The 23230-nt window shown below is 44.7% G+C and overlaps 1 protein-coding gene across 1 annotated transcript in view; it reads left to right on the top strand.

Moving 5' to 3' along the window:
- Window positions 1-10189: 10189 nt before the first annotated feature.
- The window catches only part of ZNF385B (zinc finger protein 385B), a 566921-nt gene continuing 553880 nt past the window's right edge, over window positions 10190-23230 (top strand). Inside the window, exon 1 of the mRNA XM_088461223.1 lies at window positions 10190-10306. The gene's annotated coding sequence lies outside the window, so the exon portion shown is untranslated. The remainder of the gene's footprint in view (window positions 10307-23230) is intronic.

Genomic DNA, 23230 nt, shown 5'->3' on the forward strand with positions numbered 1-23230 from the left:
TTTTTCATGCATGCGCAGCAGCAAATTATCGCTCAACTCTGCCAAACATCAGCATTGCGTTCAGTTCGCGTCCGTCTCCGAACCTGCCTAGGGAGGCTCAAATTCTTCAGCGGTTCAACATTACATATATGTAAGAAAAGACTCAAGCTAATTGGCCTGTATCTGCCAGGGAGGGATGGGGGGGGGGGCACCAAAGAACATGAGTGCACCAAGAGGTGTGGTGTGTAGTCAGGGCATCCGGAGCATGTGCGCGCTATTCAGAGTCTGTTAACGTGCAGAAGTTCCTGACTTCTCCAGTGGTACCCCCTCTCCATGGCTGAATTGCATCACCGTGCTTTTGTGCGGCTTTGCTGTTGTGTTCAGATTCGCCAAGCTCAGGATAGCGTAATCTGAACTTCAGTGCGAAACGGGCAGGGAAATTGCTTATTACCCTGTCTTCTGCCCATCACCCTTTCGGACTCCACTTCTTGATATCCCAGCAGCCACTGCATCCTCCCCTCAGCTCAGTCGCCTCCACACTTCTCACAGCAGACCGCAGCTGAATACAGGACCGCCGGATCCATGGATACCGGATCGCATCGGTGGAAAGGTAAGTATAAATGAATTGCTACTTAACAAAGCTTTTTTTTTTTCATGAAAAGACCCCATAGATGTTTAAATATGACAACTAAGTACAAAGATCAAAAAATCCTCAGCATTAGAGGGGTTGATATATAGTTTTGTTTTACATTGTGTTTGTTGTTCTAATGTTATACAGCAACTGCACATATTGTTTATCTGCTACTGGCATATTATTTGTAAGAATCTTACAGGATATGGCTGACTGCTCAATAATGTTAGGATAAAGGTATAATCTTTTAGGTAAGTCCTGCAACAGCCTTGGGGGCTGGAATGCTTTGCAAGCTGCTGCCGTGAAGCAGCCTTGAGACCTGGAAAACCTTGGCTAGTTGTGACCCATGGGCCGTAGAACAAGATGCAGCCTTTAGGCTGTGCAGCAGCCTTGAGGGCTGGTAAGCCTTGGCTAGTTATGGCCTCTGGGCCGTAGAACAGGATGTAGCCTTGAGTGCTGGTAAACCTTGGCTAGTTGTGGCCCGTGGGCCGTAGAACAGGATGCAGCCTTGAGTGCTGGTAAACCTTGGCTAGTTGTGGCCTGTGGGCCATAGAACAGGATGCAGCCTTGAGTGCTGGTAAACCTTGGCTAGTTGTGGCCTGTGGGCCATGGAACTAGATGCAGCCTACGGGCTGTGCAGCAGCCTTGAGGGCTGGGAAACCTTAGCTAGTTGTCACAGATCTGAGACTTGTGCCACCTGGTTGACACGGGCGGTGGTACGCTGGATTGCGTACTTTGGATGCTGGATTGCGGCCTGTGCCGCCGGGTTGACACAAGCGGTGGTACGCTGAATTGCATACTCCGGATGCTGGACTGCGTACTCGGGACACTGAGTGCTGTCTGTACCGCCTGGATGACACAAGCGGCAGAGAGTTGGTATGCAGACCGTGCCGCCTAGATGACACAAACGGTAGATAATAATCAAAACTGACAGGAGAATTGGGTACTCGACTGGAAACAGAAGACAATGCCAGAACTGGAAACATTTGAAACGCTATCACCGGCATCAGAGCAGCCTTCGCACCAGAAGGAAATAGCGGCAGGAGCCAATCCAGAATAGAGCAGGGATGATGGACAGTTGATAGGAGGAGTTTAGCGAACAATCATCTGGCATTCACAAGAGCGGCTCGTGACAAATTTTTACATTTAAAATGTGAGTGCATAGGACCAGGGCTGGATTTACCACTAGGCTACCTATACGCCCGCCTTGGGCCCGGCGCATCCCATGGGGCCCACGGAGGGACCCCCCGAAATCCATCCCTGATCATCTGGGAAGCTCAGCTGCGGACATATCAGCTGTGCAGCCGGTGCCTGCTGTAATGACAGCAGTGATAATAATGAGTCACACTGACTCATTACACTGTGGCCGGCCATAACAAAGAAGGAGGAGGTGGTCCGGCACACCTCTTCTCATCCCTTATCATCTCCTCTCCTCCCCTCCTCTTACCTCATCCTCTCTGCGGTGAGGCGGCTGGGGTCTGAGGGGGGGGGCTTTTGAGGCCGGGGCTGCGGGGTATGAATGGGCTTAGGCGGCTCCTGTGCGGCGGGCTTCATCTCCTGTGACCATTCCTCCTCCGCCGCCGCCCATACCATGCAGGGGTCCGCCGTCACAATCTAGTGACCGTCCCCGGCGTGAATACCAGAAGAGAGCAGCGTTACAGCAACTACACTACAGTCGGACTGCGTGAAAGGTCACTCCTTATCTCTCTCTTCTCTCTCTCTCTTTCGCTTCATGTCCCCATGAACCCTTTCAACTCAATTTAACCCCTAGACTCCTCCTTCAGAAACCTAATATACTGTACCCTTTGCCTATCACTCACTGCTTCTCCTTGTAACCTTCTTCCCTTCACACTCTCTCCATCACCCACTGCCCGTCACCCTCTGCCTCTCCCTTTCACCCACTCTCCGTCACCCTCTTTGTCTCCATTACCCTCTCCCCATCACCCACTGCCCCTCACCCTCTTTCTTTCACCTACTCTCAGTCACCCTTACTCCCTCTGTCACACATTGCTTCTCCCTATCGCCCTCTGCTTGTCATCCTCTCCCCGTCACCCACTGCTTCTCAATATCACCCCCTGCTTGTCACCCTCTGCCTCTCCCTGTCCCCCTCTCTGTCACCCTCTGCCTCTCTGTTACCCTCTCTCCCCATCACCCTCTCCCTGTCACCCTCTGCCTCTCCCTGTCACCCTATATCTCTCCCGTCACCTTCTCCCTCCACCTGTCACCCACCGCCGTGGGGCATATTGTTAAATATATATTTTATGCTTCATTTCCACAGAGCCTAGCAATGTACATGAATTGTTTGAGGGAGGGTGGGCTGATGGAGGGTGGGCCCCAAACCGGTATCTTGCCTAAGGCCCCATGATGTCTTTTTTGTACAATATATGATTATTAGAGGGTTTTATGCTAGATTGTGACTCTTCTCTTATTTTCTATATACACTCTGGCACATAAGAGTATTTAGATGTAGGTTCCAGTTTTGAAAATCAAAATACAGAAGTATTTTTCTAAGGAGGATGCAGAGATCGCAGATGTGCTTTAAAGACACACAAATCAGTCTCCCTGTGAGTGGTATCAAAATCTTACCTGTTCGAAGATTCACTGGATGATTTGGATTTATAATCTGACAAAGGGGATGTGGTCAATATCCCAACCACTGGGATTCCGGCGGCCAGAATGCCGACGCCAGATACCCAACACTAGTCACAATACTGTGGGGATCTGGAATGTAAGCACTGGGGTTAGGCACTAGGGGGAGGGTTAGGTTTAGGCACTAAGGGCAGGAGGGTTAGGTTTAGGGTGCGGGCAGGGGGAGGTAAGGTTTAGTCACTAGGGGGGGGGCGGGTTAAGTTCAGGCACTGGGGAGGGATGGTTAGGATACCGACCAACAAACTGTCTGTATTCTATCCCTGTCCAGATGCCGGTGTCAGGATTCTCACCGCCGGGATCCCGAATGCCGGCATCCCCAATATATTATTTGACAAAGTGTTTTATTATCAAGTGTAAAGAATAGCTACACTATGGGGTAGATTTACTAAAGCTTCTAAAACAGACAAGTGGGGGTGTTAGCCAATGCAACCAATCAGATTATGTCAATAATTTTCTAAGGTGCAATAGAGAAATGATAGGTAGAATTGGGCTGGATACGTGATGCCGTCGCTCAGGATCCTGGCGGTCAGAATCCAGACACCGGCATCCCGATTTGGTTAAGATACCGACACCTGCCAGGAAGTGTCCTAACACTACCCCTAAACCTAAGCCTCCCCCCCACAGCCTAAACCTAACCCTCCCCCTCAGCCTAAACCTAACCTTCCCCCCACAGCCTAGTCCTAACACCACTCCCTGCAGCCTAACCCTAACCCTTCCCCACTGCTTAACCCTAACCCCTAACTCTCCCCCTAACCCAGATACTTACCGTCGTGATGCTGCTGGTGCCAGGATTCTGACAGGTGTAGGGATTCCTGAAGTCAGGAGCCGCTCCTCTGTGAGAAGAGCTGACGAGACCTAACAGAGGAGGTGTCTGAACTTGAAGCCCAGCCTTCTGCTCTACCTGATGATCTCTGGCCCTGATTCAGAGATGGACGCTCTGAAAGAGCGCTTGCTCTGAATCTGGGCATTTTTTTTTTTTTTGTGCGGCCTCCTGTCCGCTCGCATAGCTGTGGGTGATCACCCACAGCTATAGCGAGCGGCCAGGATGATGGTCACGATGGTCAAGACCATTGCGACCATCGGACTTGCGACGAGACCCTTGTGGTAGGGTCTCATGGCCACAAGCCCCGGAGAGCTTCTGGCTCTAATAGAGCCGGAAGCTCTCTCACTGACATCACTGGTGGTGTCAGTGGGGCCGCCCACAAACGGCAGGCGTTCGCTTGGGAACGCCTCCGTTTGTGAAGCCACCCCCCGGCCACGCCTACAAAATTGGGCGAGCTGTCGATCAACATCGACAGCCGCCCCTTTTGTAGTGAGCCACGGAGCAAGAGATTTTCTCTCTCGCTCCGAGGCTTGCGCACATGCAGTGCAGCCGCTGCGCGTGCGCAGAGCACGCCATCGACCAACTCGCGAGTGCTCAAGCGCTGGTGAGCGGGTCTGAATCAGGCCCTCTGTGTGTGTTCCCCGAAGTAAGGCACAGGGTACGGAGCTGTCCTACTGACAAGGTGCTGACTGCAGGGGAGAGAAGTAGCTTGAGGAAAAAGCTCTGTCTGCGATTTGAGATAACTGCAAGTAGAAGACTAATTTACTTATTTCAAAGGAGCTCATTAACCCTTAACCCCCCCCCCCCACACACACACACACACACACATACATAGAGCAGAAATTAAGCTTATTGATATCCGACTATAAGTTCGGGACACCTAAATATTCTACTCCCAACTTAAGGAGAATGTCTATAATAATGAAATGTCACGTATGGGCAGCTGCTGTATAAATATTAGAGAAAGCACGTGAGAAAACATACAATCCCTGTTCTCTAATCCACCCCTCATTGGACTAGGCTGCATAGTCCTGGAGATCAGGATAGACAATTCATACAGGTCCCTCACTCGCTGTATACATTTGACTGATTTGAGAGTCTGTTCAAAAGAATCCACAACTGATCAGTTCAAGAGTCAGAAATTGGACCTATGACCCTGGTCACACATACAGTAAGCCTTTTGTTCAAGTAACGATATATGGTCCATATAGCACATATAACATATATCATATATTTGGTTTATTTTAATATCTGTATTCATAGTATGTTGGTAAATTTAGAAAAATTGAAGCTAAGGTATTGTACAAGACTAATTTTCTTAAGTTGGTTACTTAACGGTAAGGGAAGTACTAGATTGGTTCATTTATGTGAGCTTACTCAACTATAGGATGAATTTAGAGTAAAAAGGTGTATAACCAGCGCTAAACAAACAATTGTAAATGATGGACGGTTTTATAATAAATAAACAAATGTTTATTAAACAATCTAAAAATCGGTAGTCTGCAATTTCATATATAGATATTTCTCATATTGAGGTACCATACCAATATAGACACAATAAAAATAGGTGAAACAAAAATAGACACTACATAAATCTGCTCCTGATAATATAAATGAAAGTTCTCTCCTTATGTCCCAAATTTGAAAGTCATTAGCAGCAATGAAAACTTTACCAAACCAATGGCTGAGGTAGCTTTGAAGGGAAATCCTCTGACATCCAGCGAATCCAGAGAGAAGGCTGAAGCACTATCCACAAGGAATAATCCAAACGCTGCAACATGTATTTTCACAGGGGAACGGAGAGTCCAGATAAACAAATCCAAAGATCCAGGGAGTCTGGATTGTGGGTCAAAAGTCTCAACACGTTGCACTGAGCAATGAACGCTCAGCGTCCTTACTCCTGACTGGGGACTGAGATTTGCAGCGCTAATTAGCACAGAAATCTCCTGCATTGTGCTATTAGTTCATAGGAACAATACATAAAATTGTTTCTGCATAATCTTATGTAAAATAAAAAAGCTTGATACATAGGCCCCTAATTCCTCTATAAAAAATATATATATACAGTTCCCAGAATAAAATAGATCCATTCAATCCACATGCAAATTAGTATAATGTTTTTTGCAGAGAGCGCATCAGCTCTCCATGAAGTGCTGGCCTTGGGGCAATAAATTCCTGTCAATAAAATGAACCTATTGGCTGACAATTGTGAACTCACTGTGTGCAGCATTCTCTGGTAGTAGCTAATATATGACCTACATTAAGTCACCCTGTCACTTGCAAAATGTTAGGATAAGGCTGATGATTAGCGGGCAAAGCCGTCAGTTTCTGTTCTAAATAGAATCTAGTATTGAGACGTAGTTCATAGTTTATGGGTTAAACGGAATCCCTCTGAATCTCTTAAACAATACATGTTATTGGCTAGACTAATTCACAACCCGCTTTAGGTTCCTGCAAGTGCCATTGTAACACCCATAAAGTGTACTTGCAGACTATTTCCCTTTTTCAATTGCCCACATTTATATTTATGGTGAAATTCAGAGCAAGTACAGATGTGTCCTCATCAGTGGCAGATGTTACCTAGGGGCTGCAGGGCTACAGCCCCCCCAGTAAAATCCATCACCTCAGTGATCCAGTTACAGTCAGTGACTACACTGGCTACACTGTGACTGGCGGTGGCTTCCCATTAGAAGTGCTACCTGCCAGTCACGCACAGGACAGACAGCCCCAGGGTGAGGTTTTTTCTCCCCCTGGGACTGCCAGTCCGGGCTGCGATTAGCAGAGAGTGGCCTCTAGTAGAAGCCGCTGCTCTGCCTTACGGGCAGCTGTACAAGACTTCTAGTGGCTGAAGTGGATGTAGTCCCTAGAAGCCGGTGTTATGCGAATGCCACCTGTGTGCATATGTCGGTCCTAGCACCTGCCAGATCCATTGCGCATACGCCGGGATCCGGCTGGCCGGTCCAGCAGCAGTGGCAGCCTCCCTCATGCAAGAGGGTAGGAGCCGCTGCTGGTCCTCATACTACTAACATCTTTACACCATCCGACACAGCTAGCGTAGCATAATTTTTCACTAAATATTGTGTCTTAGTCACATCATAGTCACATTCAAAGCCGTTCACAGTGTACCAGAAACGCTCGGCCGGCGTGCTTAGATGGGGAGCTTAGATGGGGAGGTCAATGAGGCTGCACCCCATGACTCATGATGTGCCCCCCGAGATACATGGCAATGCCCCCGTAACATGTGGCCAAGCCCAAGACGCATTTACAGAAAAAGTGCTGGGTCGTATTTTAGCCCCAATCCGTCCCTGGTGCTAGTTTTGTCGTGTTTAACGGTGAGAAAAAGACAAAACTTTTGCCAAAAAAGGATGCTTGCCGCAATGAGAATAAGATGCAACTTTTTTTTTTTTAAAGAAGGGATGCTTGGTCTGCTCTAGGCATGCAATGGTTATGAGGACACATCTGTATGTTTTCTGCAGCATGTACAAATGTAGACACACTACGGTGTACACACTGTACCAATATTTGTGTAATATTGGTGTAAGATCCTAAATTCATAATAGAAAAGAGTGGCTTTGACTTGCTGACCTGCAATATTGTCTAACACATTAGCAGGGTTTAAGGGTGTGTTTAATAAATGGAGCAGAGCCCTTAATCCAACATAAACAGTTGGATATAGGGCATATCCCTATTTCTCAAGCCCTGTAGCCATGGATCACCAGCGCTGGCGCTCTACTGTAATATCATAACTTCCCCATGCACATTTAGGAAGGCGACAGCATATCCGATGCAAAGGAAAAAAATATTATTAAAATAATTCCCATTGTTAATATTATTTAAATATATTTTTCTCAAGTTTTCAGTCCTTTTTGAATTTCTTTACTTTTAAAAAAAATAATTTTAACTTTTTATTGAAATTGCAACCTGTAGCCCGAGATCAAGCTTTTGTGCTCGTTTGTCCCATGATGCCAGGTCATGCACGTGCAGAGGCGAGATGCAGTCAGGAAGCCGGCGGTCGCAATGCCGACCGCCGGCTTTCCGACTGTCGAATCCCGGCAAGGTACTAATGACAGGCGTCAAAATCCAGACACCTATCATTTTACCTACACCGGGAATCCGACGCCCCGGCACACCGATCGTAGGTAAGCCGGGCACTGGGCACGGACAGCCGCGCGGGGGGGGGGATGGTTAGGAGCTCCCGGGGGGAGTTAGGGTTAGGCACCCCCCAGGAGGTTTAGGCTAGGGGAAGGGGGGATTAGGCACCCACGGGGGGAGGTTAGGGTTAGGCACCCCCCTGGTGACATAGTTTTAGGCTGCAGGGCAGGGGGGGTTAGGTTTAGGCACTAAGGGGGGGTTAGGCACTTGGGGGGGAGGTTAGGGTTAGGCACCCCTAAAGGAGGGTTAGTGGGTAGAATAGGGTTAGTTGTACTGACCTTTTTTAGCTTCGGGATTTTCACCCCTGCCGGGCCTCCACTGTCGAAATACTGATTCCGCAGAGGCTCCATGCCATGGCCAGGCGAGTGGTAAGAGCACTCTTATTGCTGCCAGTCAAAACAGCCACAGAGATAAGCATCACTGAGCTCGCCTGGCTATTTTTATATATATATATATATATATATATAAGTTGGCCCATAATGTATCTTTGGTTAACTTGTGAAAAGTTTATTAGGCAGATGGATCATGATTGGTTTAGGCAAATGGTGCAGTAGAGCACTAGTCACTCTAAGATCAAGTCAATGCAGGGGCGCCGAGAGGGGGCCGCACCCCCCCCACCCCTTAGTTCTGTTGTTGGCACTGCTGTTTGCTGGTCTGCAGTGAGTACAGGGAACCTGTTGCTGCCACTGAGTGCAATAGCAGGCTCTTCTGCCTGCACCTGATAGGGGGGAGGCGAGCGTTTGCACTGATCGCATCGCCTCAACCCCTGGCACAACGGTCGGTCAATCACCCATAAACACAACCAGATGTGCACAATACATCTTTCCGACATCGGTCACAGATATATTGTGTGTACACATGGCCAGATGCACTGAACAATATATCATTTGTCAGCTGTACGGTCGATATAGCGAGCTGTTTGGACCCAGCATTAACTCCCTGCTGTCCCTTCACTACGTTCCCTACAGTGGGAGCTGATAACGGGGGTGTGCACTGGCTCCCCCCAAAGAGCATGATGGAGATGAGACAGACCATAGCCAATTGTTATAATATGAACTGAATGGCTGATTAGTGTTTCTGTAGCATATTTGAATAATTATATATTATATTAAAGTGATATATATGCAGTACATGCTGTATATTTATAATCTGAAGTTAGCACACAAGTTAGAAACCTGATGGTCTTAAGTTGGTGATTCAGTGCTGCAACTGGAGTCTTCCTGACTAGATCAGTGAAACTAATATTGGTAATTGCGTACTTTACGGACTCATTGCAGAGAGAACCCAAGTGTCCTACACTCATTATTATTATCAATCATGGTAATGTCTAAATCCCCTTCACGGAGAGGACCCTGACGTCATCAGCCAGTGTCCAGTGTCATTCCCTACCGCATAGAGGGGGAATATATCCTTGTTGCGAGCGTACCGAGGCGGAAGCGTGGCGAGCGCAGCGAGTCCGCAAGGGGACAACTTTCTTCTGTAGGTGGGGACAACCCGCGACATCTTTCTCCTTTAGGTGGGGACAACTTTCAGTACTTGTGTACGTAAAGTACACAAGTATCATGTAAAACATTCATTGGGTTCTCTCTGCAATGAGTCTGTAAAGTACACAAGTACCCTAATATTAAATAACAACAATAAGAAAAAACCTAGCAGCTACACATACAGTACAGTATATTCCATGACAATGAGAGTAAAACCACGATGGCAAAATATATATGAGCACCATAATATACAACAGACAGAATGCTCAGTGTGGAAATCCTATGTAAGACTCTGTCTACCGTCTATAAACTTTTACTTGACGCACTGAAGTTACAGCAGCCCCATCTGGGCTCTGAGTGATGCTGTGAGCTCAAACTCCCTCTTGTATCCCCATCACCTTGCGCCATTGCGCATGTGCGCCACGGATCCGGAGCTGGAGATCTAATGCAAGGCTGGGAGAGAGGGTGAGAAAGAGCCTGGGCTGAGAAGGAGCCTGCTCTGGTGGGAACAGCAGCTACACTCTGAGCTGCTGCAGCTGGAAGAACACCTGTCACCGAGTCTCCACCGTCCGCTCCCGGCCAGCAAAGGTAAGGAGACTCCCCTCACTCCTCCAGCCTTCAGCTCGCACTTTAGGGAACAAGTTGTGCAGCGCTGAGGGGGTGCATCTCTGAATTTCTGCACGTTCTAGGAGTCTTTTGTCACCCACTGACACTTGTACCAGGCTATTTGCTGCTTGACAAAACTCTCTTCCCTTGTATAGCATCATTTCAGGAATCCCTGGCAGATGGGCTAAATCAATCCAGGGGGCTTTAAATTTAAATCACATGCCTGCTGCTGTGTGCCATGGACTGGGAAGGAAAGTACTAGATGGGATCTGTCAGTTATAATAAGAGACCGTCCCTATGAATGCCCTGTGCTTAATTCATTGGCCACAACCCAGCTTCCCCTTGGAAATAGGTTAAAGCAGCCCTGTAATGCCCTGAATTCTTATAGTGGATAGGATTATTGCATTGTCGTTTTGCATCCAAGAGAATGCAAGGGTTTTACGCTGTTATTTTTTATTTTTTTTACCTTATGTCAAACAAAATGCACAACTTTTATCACTACCATTTGCATTTGTGCCATAGTATGTACTATTGTCATGTTGCTTAATGTTTGAAAGGTATTACAAAGTTAGTTTATTTTTAAATTTGTGTAGCGCAGAAAGTATTATCGTCTCCACGATGTGATATCATTTAGATGTTTACAAAACACAGTCATTAAATTGCTGCGGCAATCAAATAAAGTTAATGTATGTGGACATTTGTTCAAAAGGTGCGGCCTGGTTACAGCAACTTGTCATAAAATCATGAAGTGTTGTTGAATGTGTCATTGGAATCTGTGTTACCTACAGTACTTAGTGACGTATCCCATCCTAGACTAGTGATCTGTGCATCTTTCTCACAAATAACTGACAAATACCAGCTAGGCAGGGAATGTCCTCTAGATTTTCTACTTGTCTGTGATACACACTAATAATTCATGGTGGTGCCCTATATAATACACCTCTGTGCTTGGAGGGCACCGAAGTCTGGGGCTTTTGTCAATGAAGGTCATTATGATGAATCACAAACCAACTTTTATAAACAATTTATACAGCAAACAGCATTACTTGTTATGTTTGTATTGTTATTTTTGTTTATATTTCATTCAAAAAGAACTGTGCGTTGCGGAAGTGATTTGAAATATGAATAAATTTTTTAGTTCAATGGTTTTCAGTAAACAAATACACTGCTATGGTTGGTAAGGTCTTGTTTGTGTCGTGAAAGAGATCTATTTTCATGTCAAGGCTCATATTTATTGAATGAGGGACTACTAGGAGTGTCTCAGGTAGTAATTAGGTATAAGTGTGACAGATACCCTGACCAAGGCGTATGTGGAATCATTTAAATTTTATAGCTCTGTATCTAAGTATTTTCAAGAGGAAGAGCGTGCAGTCCTCTGTTGGAATGTAGTGTGTTAACCACACTTTGATGGAACCTGCTGTGCTGTGTAACCTTTCAAATATTGAGAGTGATGTTACACATTTAGCAACTAGTCTGAAATTAGATTTCCGGAGCGGTATGTGATCTAGATTCAAAGTGAGACATTTACCGTGTGCTTCAGGGAGGTTGGTTTTGAACCTCACAAACACTAGCAATATCTGTGCCTTAATGCTGTGCTTATTTGAAGTGTTGGTCTCTTTAGGTGATGATTAGGAGTTTCTGTGCCAGGGGGAGGTGTGAAAGCAGCAAGGTATTCCTTTTATCCATCAGCAGCAGAACCAGGGACCAGTATCTGAGTCAAGGGCAATGAGATGAAATCAAGGGTACATTGCAAAAAGGGAATATCAGATTGTGGTGGGCACATTGGAGGGACTAAAAATAAAGTTGTATCAATATTTATTGTATATCCATATATATTGTGTATGCAGTAACAATATTACATCTATAGTATATATTTTATGCAATATGTAAATATTGCAATTGATTATTACTATTATTCTACTTATCTACTTACAGTTTGCATTACATTGGCATTGGGTTTTTATCATTCACCGATGTTGTTTACATTGTTACTGTATTTACTGTGCAGGCCATGAAGCTATGTGTTACTTTTTTCTACATCTCTATATATTTCATGTCATTTAGATTAAAAGCTCTTCGGGGCACAGATTTTTGTCCTATATATGTTTAGTTCTTAATTCCTGTACAGTAATTTATGCTGTCGGACACTGAATACATTGCGCAGATATATAGCATGATTGATAGATAGATAGATAGATAGATATATAGCACGATAGATAGCACTATAGATAGATAGATAGATAGCACGATAGATAGATAGATATGAGATAGATATATAGATAGATATGAGGTAGATAGATATGAGATAGATAGATAGATAGATAGATAGATAGATATGAGATAGATATATAGATAGATATGAGGTAGATAGATATGAGATAGATAGATAGATATGAGATAGATAGATAGATAGATAGATAGATAGATAGATAGATAGATAGATAGATAGATATGAGATAGATAGATAGATAGATAGATTATGTATATTATATATTATGGCATCTTTGTCATATACACGTGGACTTATTCTGGCTAGAGAATACATATTCTCACTGCTAACTACATCAATGGGAATGATGGTGCTAAAGATGAATGCGTTAGATTAATGTGTTCACATCTATCACGACACAATACAGACGCACAAGCTTCTGCCTTAATGATCTCAGTGTGGGACAGGAAAATGTTCTCCTTTGGTGGATCGAGCACAGACTAAATGATTGAAATGAAGTAGTTCCTGTATCATTTCATCATTTCAAAGTCACTTTGTGGTCAGCGGAGTAATGCACTTTGTTTTGCGTGTCTGGTTTAGTCAATCATTTCAGATGTAGTACAGTGGATAGAGCAGGAGATAGAGCAGGACAGGTGGGTGTGCGCATCTGAATAAGTACGCTTTGTTCATTAGTTTTAAACCCTTTCCCTCCCCCGTTACATATTACACAAATGAGTGATACTATCTGAGCTGTGAAATAATTATTTTATCACAGAAGAAATTATTACAAATCATCTCAACCTTATGTCTTGTTCCTCTGAATGATGTTGTTAAGAATTTTAATTGAACATCACGTATGTGTGTATATGTGCATAACGATGATTGAATATTTAGTTGTCAGAAGCATGTTGGTTAATTATTGATATGTAATATGTACAAAAGAGTGAGTTAAAAGCCATCTCATATCCATAATGCAAGGATACATTTGGGGGCTGTACAGCTTTTTGCAACATCACATTGTAAAGTGCATCCGTGATCCACACACTGTGTGAGCAGCTGTTTTATTGATGGAATCAGTATTCCTAGGGAATGTAGCCTATCAATTCACTAATTAATGACATCACTGAGTGTGCATCAGGCCCTCAGTGATGTCACTAGTTTTTAGCAACTTGAATGGGCTGAATAGGGTTCAGTCCACAAATTAAATATCTCTAGTGCGTGCCTATGGCAGGTACAGTTTACCTATTGCATTTGCAGTGTGTCCGTCTTCATAGGTGTTGATGGAGTAACAAGAGGAATAGCATCCCAGCATGATTAGTAAAGACTGCTTAATGTATTGTTGGAGAGATTTAGGTGATTGCAATGATGACTACTGTAACTACAAGAGAAAAGCTCTGTGGGTTTGAAAAAAAAGGACCCACGGACATGCATTTGGTATTTGCAAGTGAATACACAAAAAACTTTGAGAGCCAAAACATTAAGGCCACCTGGCTAAAATTCTGTTGCTCCTCCGTGTCCCACCCTACCCGTAGAGGTATGGATTCTACAAGACCTCTGAAGGTGTCCTGTGTAATCTGGTACCTGGACGGTACCAGAACTTCCTGCGACTCTGTAAGTTGCAAGGCAGATCTACAGAGGATCGTATTTGTTGTTCCAATACATCCTGTACGACAGATGCTCAATTGGATGGAAGATGAGATGAATTCTGGTGAGGCTAAAGCAACACATAGAGTTCTACATCAAGTTCCTGAAATGATTCTCATACATTCTCATAAAATCAGTATCCCGAGGGCCGCAATGCCGGCACTGATAGTACTGGTGCCGGAATCCCGATGCCTCTCACAAAACCGACGCCAACATCCCATATCCAACCCCATCAGTGACTACTGTTTCCCTAAAAGCTTGTCGTTGGTCCACAACAATGTTTAGGTAGTGGGGAACTTGCCAGTTTAACCTCCAAATGAATGACCAGACCTAGGGTTTCTCAGCAGAACATTGCCCAAAGCATCACACTCTCTACACCAGCATTGTTTTCTTCCCATAATGCATCCTGGTGCCATCTCTTCTGTAAGTAAATGACAGACGTACCTGGCCGTCAACATGAAGCAACAGAAAACGGTATTCATTAAACAGGTGACCTTCCATTGATCCAAGGTCCAGTTCCAATGCTCTCATGCTCATTGTAAATAATTCTGATAATGGACAGGGGTTAGCATGGGCACTCTGACTGGTCTCCGGCGACGTAGCCCTATATGCAGCAGATTCTATTAACTGTGTGTTGTAACACATTACTCTCATCACCATCATTAAAATGCTTTGCGATTTGTGTCACTGTAGCCCTTCTGTTGACTTTTACCAGACAGGACACCTTTCCATGACATCTCTCATCAATGAGTCTTGGCCACCAAACACCCTGCCATGGTTTTTCCCTCCTTGGACCACTGTCGGTAGATACTGTACTCACCATGACTGACCTCGAGCATCCCACAAGTCTGGCTGTTTTGGAAATGCTTTGACCCATTTGTCTGCCCATGACAATTTGGCCCTCATCAAAGTCACTCAGATCTTCACACCTGCCCATTTTTTTTGCATTCAATATGTTGACCGAGTATCTAACAACAGTTTACTGTCTAATAAAGCCCTGACCTTAACAATATTGACATTCGCTTCATATGGGAGAGGTCATAATGTTTTAGCTCAGAGGTGTATATTGAGGCTGTAGAATGTTGCATGGGGAAACAGTCAACACAACGTACCAGACAGTCAACGTGTAGTTGTGAAACTTGACATAGAAATCACTGTATTAATTTTTTGACATGTGTTGCTGCCTTTTTTCTTGCAACCAAAACTCATGACTTCTCACCCCAATATATTCACCTTTACGCTCCTTATGGTGTCTCTACAAGAGAAAGTACATGATGATACATAGACCAATCGCCATGTTCTTTCTCCTGCAGTTTTCATACATTTTGACTGACAGTAGGAATAGAAGCAAGTCAGGAGATGGAGGATCCTACCTCTGCTGTATCTTACCTACTTGCTAGTTTCTTATATATTGACTCTGGGATTAAGCATACTATGACAATATGTGGGTACGAGCAGAGGTACTGGGGAGGTACAGTATTTTGTGGGCCATTATAAAGAGGAGAACATCATCCTTGCCATTCAAAACAAGGGGCCTGATTCATTACAGATCGCAACTGCGATTACGCACGCAGACGACCGATTGTTGCGTTCTGCACATGCGTAAGCATCGCAGTGGACGTGACCGAAGGCTCCACTGCGTCGGACTGTGATCGCAGTGTCCACGTAGAGTGATTGACAGGAAGTAAGCGTTTGGGGGTGGTGACGGGGGGGTGGTCGCCATTACAAGGGCGTGCATAAATTAGCCACTGTGATGCCGTATGCAGCTTGGGCTTTCACTGTGTGCGATGAGGTTATCAATTCCTGAGTAAGGTCAGACCTTGTGCAAGTGTGCGTGAGGCTCTGATGGTACTCGATGTTACCGATGGTTTTGCAGACTTGCAAAGTATTAGGGATGTGTGTAAGGTGAATTGGGCATCCTTATGTTAGGCTGAAGGTTCTTTTGGAATCTAAACTCAGGGTAAAAAATATTTCTCAGTTACAAAAAAAATCGAAAAATCAGAACATATTGTATGGCCTGTACTGCCAGAGGCGTCACCGGGTCTGGTGACACCTAGTGCGCACTCTGACTATCCCAGGCGCACCGGAGGTGCGGCCGAAAAAGGGGATGTGGCCTAAAAGGGACACAGTCTCACGGGGGTTCCCGATGACTTCACTCCGGGGGGAACACAGCATTGCAGGAGATTCTGGGCTGCCCCCGGAGACTGGGCTGTCAGGACTGTCGGCTCCGCTTCTGTGACAGGAGGCGGGTGCTGCACTAGAACGTCACACTGCAGCACCCACCTCCTGTCACTGCAGAGGAGCCGGCATTTGGTGTCACCTCCTCCGAGGGTGACACGCCCTGCACCCCCCTCTTGACGCCACTGTGTACCGCCCCCAGGGCATCCTGCCCTTTGAGACGGCACCAGCCGCACCACCCTCCTTGCGGTCCTGTATGTGGGTTTGTATGATTCTTACACATTTTGGACCTGATTCTGAGTCACACTCTCCTGCGACCTCTTTAGCGTCTTTTGCCGTAGTTGGGTCTGCGGCTCTATGCTAGTGCTAGTATCAGCCCTTCCCCTGGTGAATGTGCAAGAACTGAAATGCCCACTTAGAGTGCCTTTAGATGCTGTAATACCATTTGGTGTGCCATTCTCATACCTCCCAACTGTCCCGCTTCCAGCGGGACAGTCCCGTTTTTCTGGGACTGTCCCGCTGTCCCGCCGCGGGCCGCAGTGTCCCTCGGTGGGGGGGAAGTTGGGGAGAACACACCCGCTGCTCTGCCTAGCAGAGCAGCAGGTGTGCAGAAGGTGAACAGATGCCGTGCGCATCGCACGGCATCTGTTCACTAGCGTAGGGAGAGCCTGGGGGGCTGCCCAGCATCTCGGAGAGTGCTGGGCACGCCCCCTATAGTGACGAAAACGGGTGGAAGCCGTGAGGCTCCGCCCCGTTTTCAGTTGGTTCCGCCCCTCTTTTCGGAAGTCATGCCCCTTTTTCGGGCACGCGCCCTGTCCCTCCGTCCCGTTCTCAAAAGTTGGGAGGTATGCATTCGCACCATTGAAACTTTCAGAAGCCCTATGGCAGGTGTAGATTTTTCTCCAGTATGGCCTCCAATGTGAGTAATTAAGCATCTGTGTACACGACTACATCAGTGGCACACCAGCAACACACCCATACATGGCCGTAACTAGGGGTGTCTGAGCAGTGCCACCACACAGAGAGCAGATCCCTGTATCTGGCTAGCAGGGTGCCTGGAACAGCACCTTGCAGGCAGAATCTCTGCAGCAGTGCCGCCTGGAGCATGTTATGGAAATTTCACATTGCTGTAGTTCCCGTCGTATGACATTATGCAGAAGGGGCGTGGCCTAGTTACGGCACTGCACCCATAACACGCCCATAAAATTTACTAATTCCGTGCATCTAAATAGCCAACTCCCAGTACATTTCCAATACGTTTCTCATACCGTGCTTCTAAATCGCAGCAGCCTCTTTGTACATACACACTGTAAAATAAACTCTGTGAACATCAGCATTGTGTGACAACAATAAGTATGTGTACTGTTTGTAATTGTAGTTATATCACTATCTGTCTGTATGTCTGTTTATCCTTATCGATTTGTAGCTATCCGTATCTATCTATCTATCTATCTATCTATCTATCTATCTAGCTATCTATCTATCTATCTATCTATCTATCTATACACACATGCATATTAATGTCACACAAAGGTTGGCAATAAATACCTTTTTTTAACCCCTTAGTTAGCTGTGCATCGCAGCGCTCCATTCAGTCTTGGCAGCGAAATGGTAAAGCAATTATTTTTATTGCATTTGAACCATTGTACCTCTCTCTCCCACATGAGCAGCATGTGTCAGAAATGACTTAGCAGCAGGGCTCTCGCTGCATGACATGATATTCCGCACTCTTTTGTTGCCTGCAGTCCAAAATTACCGTGGCACAGAGAAGCCACAAATAGAAGCACTGCACACCTAGAACTGGCAGTGGTATTAGTTTCTCAGAGGAAACAGCAACCTCGTTCGAACAAAGAGTTGTATAAGCCCTCTGTCAGGAGGACATTGCTATTTAGGTAACGGTTGATAGATAAGGCCATAACGATGGTCCCGCTTGCAATTGCTGGCAGTGTATAACCAAGCATATGACTTTGCTCCAGATGGACTCTCTATGAACATGGGATTATGCTCATCTATACATACTTTTCTTCACATTGATTTTTGCGCTGACATCATTAAGTCATTGTTTTATAAAATCAGCTTGCAGCTTTCTGGAGCGCAGTTTTTACATTACCAGGAGCATCATAATTAAAATTTTAAAATCGTTAGTCATTTTTACTAGAGTATATTCAATTATTTAAAAGATTAATGTACAGCTACCATATTTGGCAGGCATAACATTTTAAAGTACTGCGAAAACCCTATAAATATGCAGAGAAAGACAAATTAGCAATGGAGAAAAAATATGGTGCGAGATGTAGTTCAAGAGGAGACAAAAGACACCGGAATGGCCTTAAATTTGTGGTACTATTGCATCGCTAGCTTAGTACAGATGTGTCCTCATACACTATTGCATCGCTAGCTTAGTACAGATGTGTCCTCATGCACTATTGCATCGCTAGCTTAGTACAGATGTGTCCTCATACACTATTGCATCGCTAGCTTAGTACAGATGTGTCCTCATACACTATTGCATCGCTAGCTTAGTACAGATGTGTCCTCATACACTATTGCATCGCTAGCTTAGTACAGATGTGTTCTCATACACTATTGCATCGCTAGCTTAGTACAGATGTGTCCTCATACACTATTGCATCGCTAGCTTAGTACAGATGTGTCCTCATACACTATTGCTGCAGTCGCGCCAAACACCCCTTCTCTGCGTGCCAGGTGCCCTGCGCCGAGAGTCTTTTTTGCCCGAAGATGCGTCTTAGTCGCAAACATTTAATTTGATGTGCGACACTTGTGTGACTGAGTCTTTATCTGTATACGAAGTGCTACGATGCAGAGGCTGCGGCTTTTTTCAACGCCATGTTCCGTTGTGCTTGGTATGCGGACTCAGATGCACACAAATATACAAGTGTCACATATCAAATTAATCAGCGCAGTCTCGTGAAGTGGTTTGTCACATCTGTTTGCGACTTATCAGATGCATTTCCAGGCGGAAAAAAACGCAAAAAAGACGCTTGGAACAAACTGAGACGCACAGGGCCTAGCGGCTGACTCGCGCCAAGTGATGTATTGAGTTTAGGGGGTATATTTACTAAAGTGCGGGTTTTTGAAAGTGGAGTTGTTGCCCATAGCAACCAATCAGAGTCTACATATAAGTTATCTGGCACCTTCTGGAAGCTAGAGTCTAGCTAGCTAAAATCTGATTGGTTGCTATGGGCAACAACTGACTTCTAAAAAACCCGCACTTTAGTAAACATACCCCTAGGTGTAAGAGGGGATGTAGTTAGGCGTCCGCCGGTCTCAATCCCGGCAGCGGAATCCCAGCAAGGAATTTAACATAGGCGTCGAAATACCGACGCCAGCCCAAACTAATGTAAGTCTGGGGCGCCCTTAGCGTTATCCACGGGGTGGGGGTTAGAATTAGGGATTCTAGCGGGGTTAGCCTTAGGTTAGGTGTAGGCACCCCCTCGGGAGAGTTAGGTTTAGGGTGCGGTGAGGGGGGGTTAGGTTTAGGCACCCCTGGGGGGAGGTTAGGCCCCACTAATGGAGGGTTAGGGGGGATAGGGGAGGGTTAGGATACTTACCTGCCCCAGTTGAGATCTTCTCCTGTCGGGCATCCGCTGTCGGGATTTGAACCGGCGGCATTTCAATCCCATTCCGTGTAAGAGGTCACGTCTGTATGTTGTCTCAAGTAGTAACCTAACTAACATTATTCACACAACTGCAGTTTGCTTTTTCTTTGAGGTTTACTCTGGATTTGACTCAGAACGTGTATACTTCTCTCTAGCTGTTGATGCCAGTTACAGCCTTCCTTGTTTGATTCAGTATGCCCACACCCCAGCTGAAACTGCAATCCCCAACACAGATGCACACACATGTAACTGTATCCCAACCTAACTCGCTTCCTACTTACTCTTAATCCACTTTATCCACTGGCATCACATGTTATGCTGAGAATGTCCTCACAGAAGAATAACAGGTATTAGTCTGTGAGTCCTCTCACACATGACACCATCCTGTGATGGACACAGTGTAACTGCCCAAGTTCATTTCCTCATCAGAGACCAGTAATAGTATCGTAGTGTTCCGCATGCCACAAGCAGGCCCCTTCGTTCACCCATGGTCACAAACTTTCCAGCAACTGTCTCCTGCTGCTAATAATAACATGGGGTGCTCCTTGCGTAATACTAACACTATACGGCGCTACTTGTGCTTGTCATTCATAGTGAACTTCACACCCGCAAATCGGAGTTCAAGCGCCAATTGTTTGCTCAGGAATTCACGGTGAATGATGAGTACAGGAATCTTATTTGTGTCAATAATGTGCATACTTTTTTTTTGAACCAGGGCTTTGGATCCATAGTCTTGGAGTATGTACAGGTTCACAGGGATTGCTCTAGTACAGGGGTGTCAAACTTAAGGCTCTAGAGCTGCTGTGGAACTCCATATCCCATCATGCCCTACCACAGTTGTAGCATGCCCTCATAGCAAAACTGTAGCAGTGCATGCTGGGATGTCTAGTTACACTGCAGCTGGAGGGCCACAGGTTTGACACCCCTGCTCTAGTAGAACAGTGCAATTGTTCTGGATAATGAACTAGTTGCAAAAGTTCACAAGCAACTAAGAATATGAGTTTATATGTGCACACAGGATGTCTCATTAATCTGCAAGCAGTAGCCTATCTATAACGAATGCATTGTGTGCGCTGTACACTGATCTGTGGGGCAAGTGGTGCCACGTGTCACACACCCTGCACCCAGAATAGATCCCAATGTGCCGGTTTTTCGGGTGATATATTTAGAAAGATGGCAGCCAGAGCCTTTGAGGATTTTTGCGCTTGCACCATCTTTCTGGACATATCAGAAAGTCTTCAAAGTAATGTAAAGTAAAGTAATGTGATCTCCTGTACTTAGGCATCCCTAGTCTACCCCGAGTTTATGGTAATTACAATTTAGAGAATGTAATCGTAATTTTTTTATGTTGCCAAAGGAATTTAGTGAACAAGGTGTCACATCTCTTAATCATAAGATCGCCTCTTTATATGTATTTCTTGTGACTTAGCATGTTTGCCTCTGATGAAATTGGGCAGGTCAAGATGAAACGCATCATGATTTGAATCATGGAAGTTGTTGTATGCAGATCTACAATTTCTCTCAAATCAAGTGGCTGAACACATATAAAACTTACAGCGCCGCTCTATAGGACAAATTTATAACAATATCATGAGCTTTTCATCAACACCTGGGACCATGTACTGTACGTCATGAATTCAAAAGAGGAGGATGGAGACAGGAAGCTGGACACCAGGTGCGACCTACTGAGTTAAATTTTTCCTTTATGTCTTTGCAAATGCCTGCATCCACAACAATGCATCAGTCTTTCTCTCCAAACCTAAGCGCTGTGGCAAAGATATATAGTAGGTGTGAAACAAGGTACAAGGGGGATCCAAAACTCCATTAAGAGTACAGAGCTGCTGTTTTGCACTGCATAAATAGCCTCCACTGAGGACATTGTTTTGCTCTGCCTTTCATAGAAAAAATATAAAGATGTCTGCAACCCATGTGCTTAGATGTTTATTATGCATCAAAGCACATATTAAAGTAACATCCGCTTTATCAAGACATCACAGAATAGGTGCAAAAGCAGTTCATTTAAAGCAGAATAAGAAAATATTATTATTAGAATCCTCCAATCCTCGTTAGGGTATATTAAATAGCTAAACCCCTGATGCCTGACATCCCTATTCATGATCTAAAGTGTAAACAAAATAGGAGATAGATAAAAATATACGTACTCTTACAAAAGAAATAACAAATAATACATAATTAAATTGTTTCTACAATGTTTTCCGCCAAACTACTCTGACAGAGCAATATTAATTAAATACTATCTGGTTTTCAAACAATCAATTTATAATCACTCTTGCAATTGAAAATTAATTCAAATCATGCTTTCTGAAGGGAAATACACATAATTACTGATGGAACAGAAAATAAGTAATTTATATTATTGAAAACAACTCATTTAAATTTTTCAGTCATCCCATAGAGATGCACAGAATTCAAAGTTAGTATCCAAACTGCTTCACGTTACAGTATTATCAATGTATAATGCTCTCTGGTAACTTATTATCAATCTACTTAAATATTAACCATTAAAGGACAGTTGATTGGTGTCTGAATTCTTTGACGTGCCATTGCAAATTGTTTGCTTTGCATTATCTGCTACATCTGTTTACAAATATTTTTTGAGGGTCAGATGCTTCATCATATTTTTTGCCACTCAGAAATGTCCTGATGATAGTTCTATATTGCTGGGTAAAGATCCTACGTCAATTGAACCACATGAAAACTGACGCCAAAATGCATACTTTTCTTTCAAGGCTGGAGTCTTAAAAGTACTTCCGTTGATCTAGGTAGGCATCCCTAATTTCCCCTGAGTTTATGGCAATTGCAATTTAGAGATTGCAATCTTCATTCTTTTATGTTGCCAAAGGAAGTTAGTGAACAAGGTTTCACATCTCTTAATTATAAGATCGCAACTTGTTTTTCTTGTGACTTATGTTAACCTCTGATGAAATCGTGCAGCTTACAATGAAACGCATCATGATTTAAATCATAGGAAGTTGTTGTATGCAGAGCTACAGTTTCTCTCTAGTCAACTGACCAGAACATATGAAACTTATGCCAAGCTGCAGGATCAAGCATATAACAATATTGGTAGTTTTCCATCAACACCTAGGACACTGTACATCATAACATTACAGAAGAGTAGGATGGGAGTTGGACATTGTGTGCCACCACCTCAGTTCAGTTTCTTCCCAGCACTAATGCATCAGTCTTGCTCTCCAGACCTAGGCGCTGTACCAAAAATATACAGTGGGTGCC

Source organism: Taudactylus pleione, unplaced genomic scaffold (genome assembly GCF_031769625.1).
Source record: "Taudactylus pleione unplaced genomic scaffold, aTauple2 ptg001027l, whole genome shotgun sequence".
NCBI lineage: Eukaryota > Metazoa > Chordata > Amphibia > Anura > Myobatrachidae > Taudactylus > Taudactylus pleione.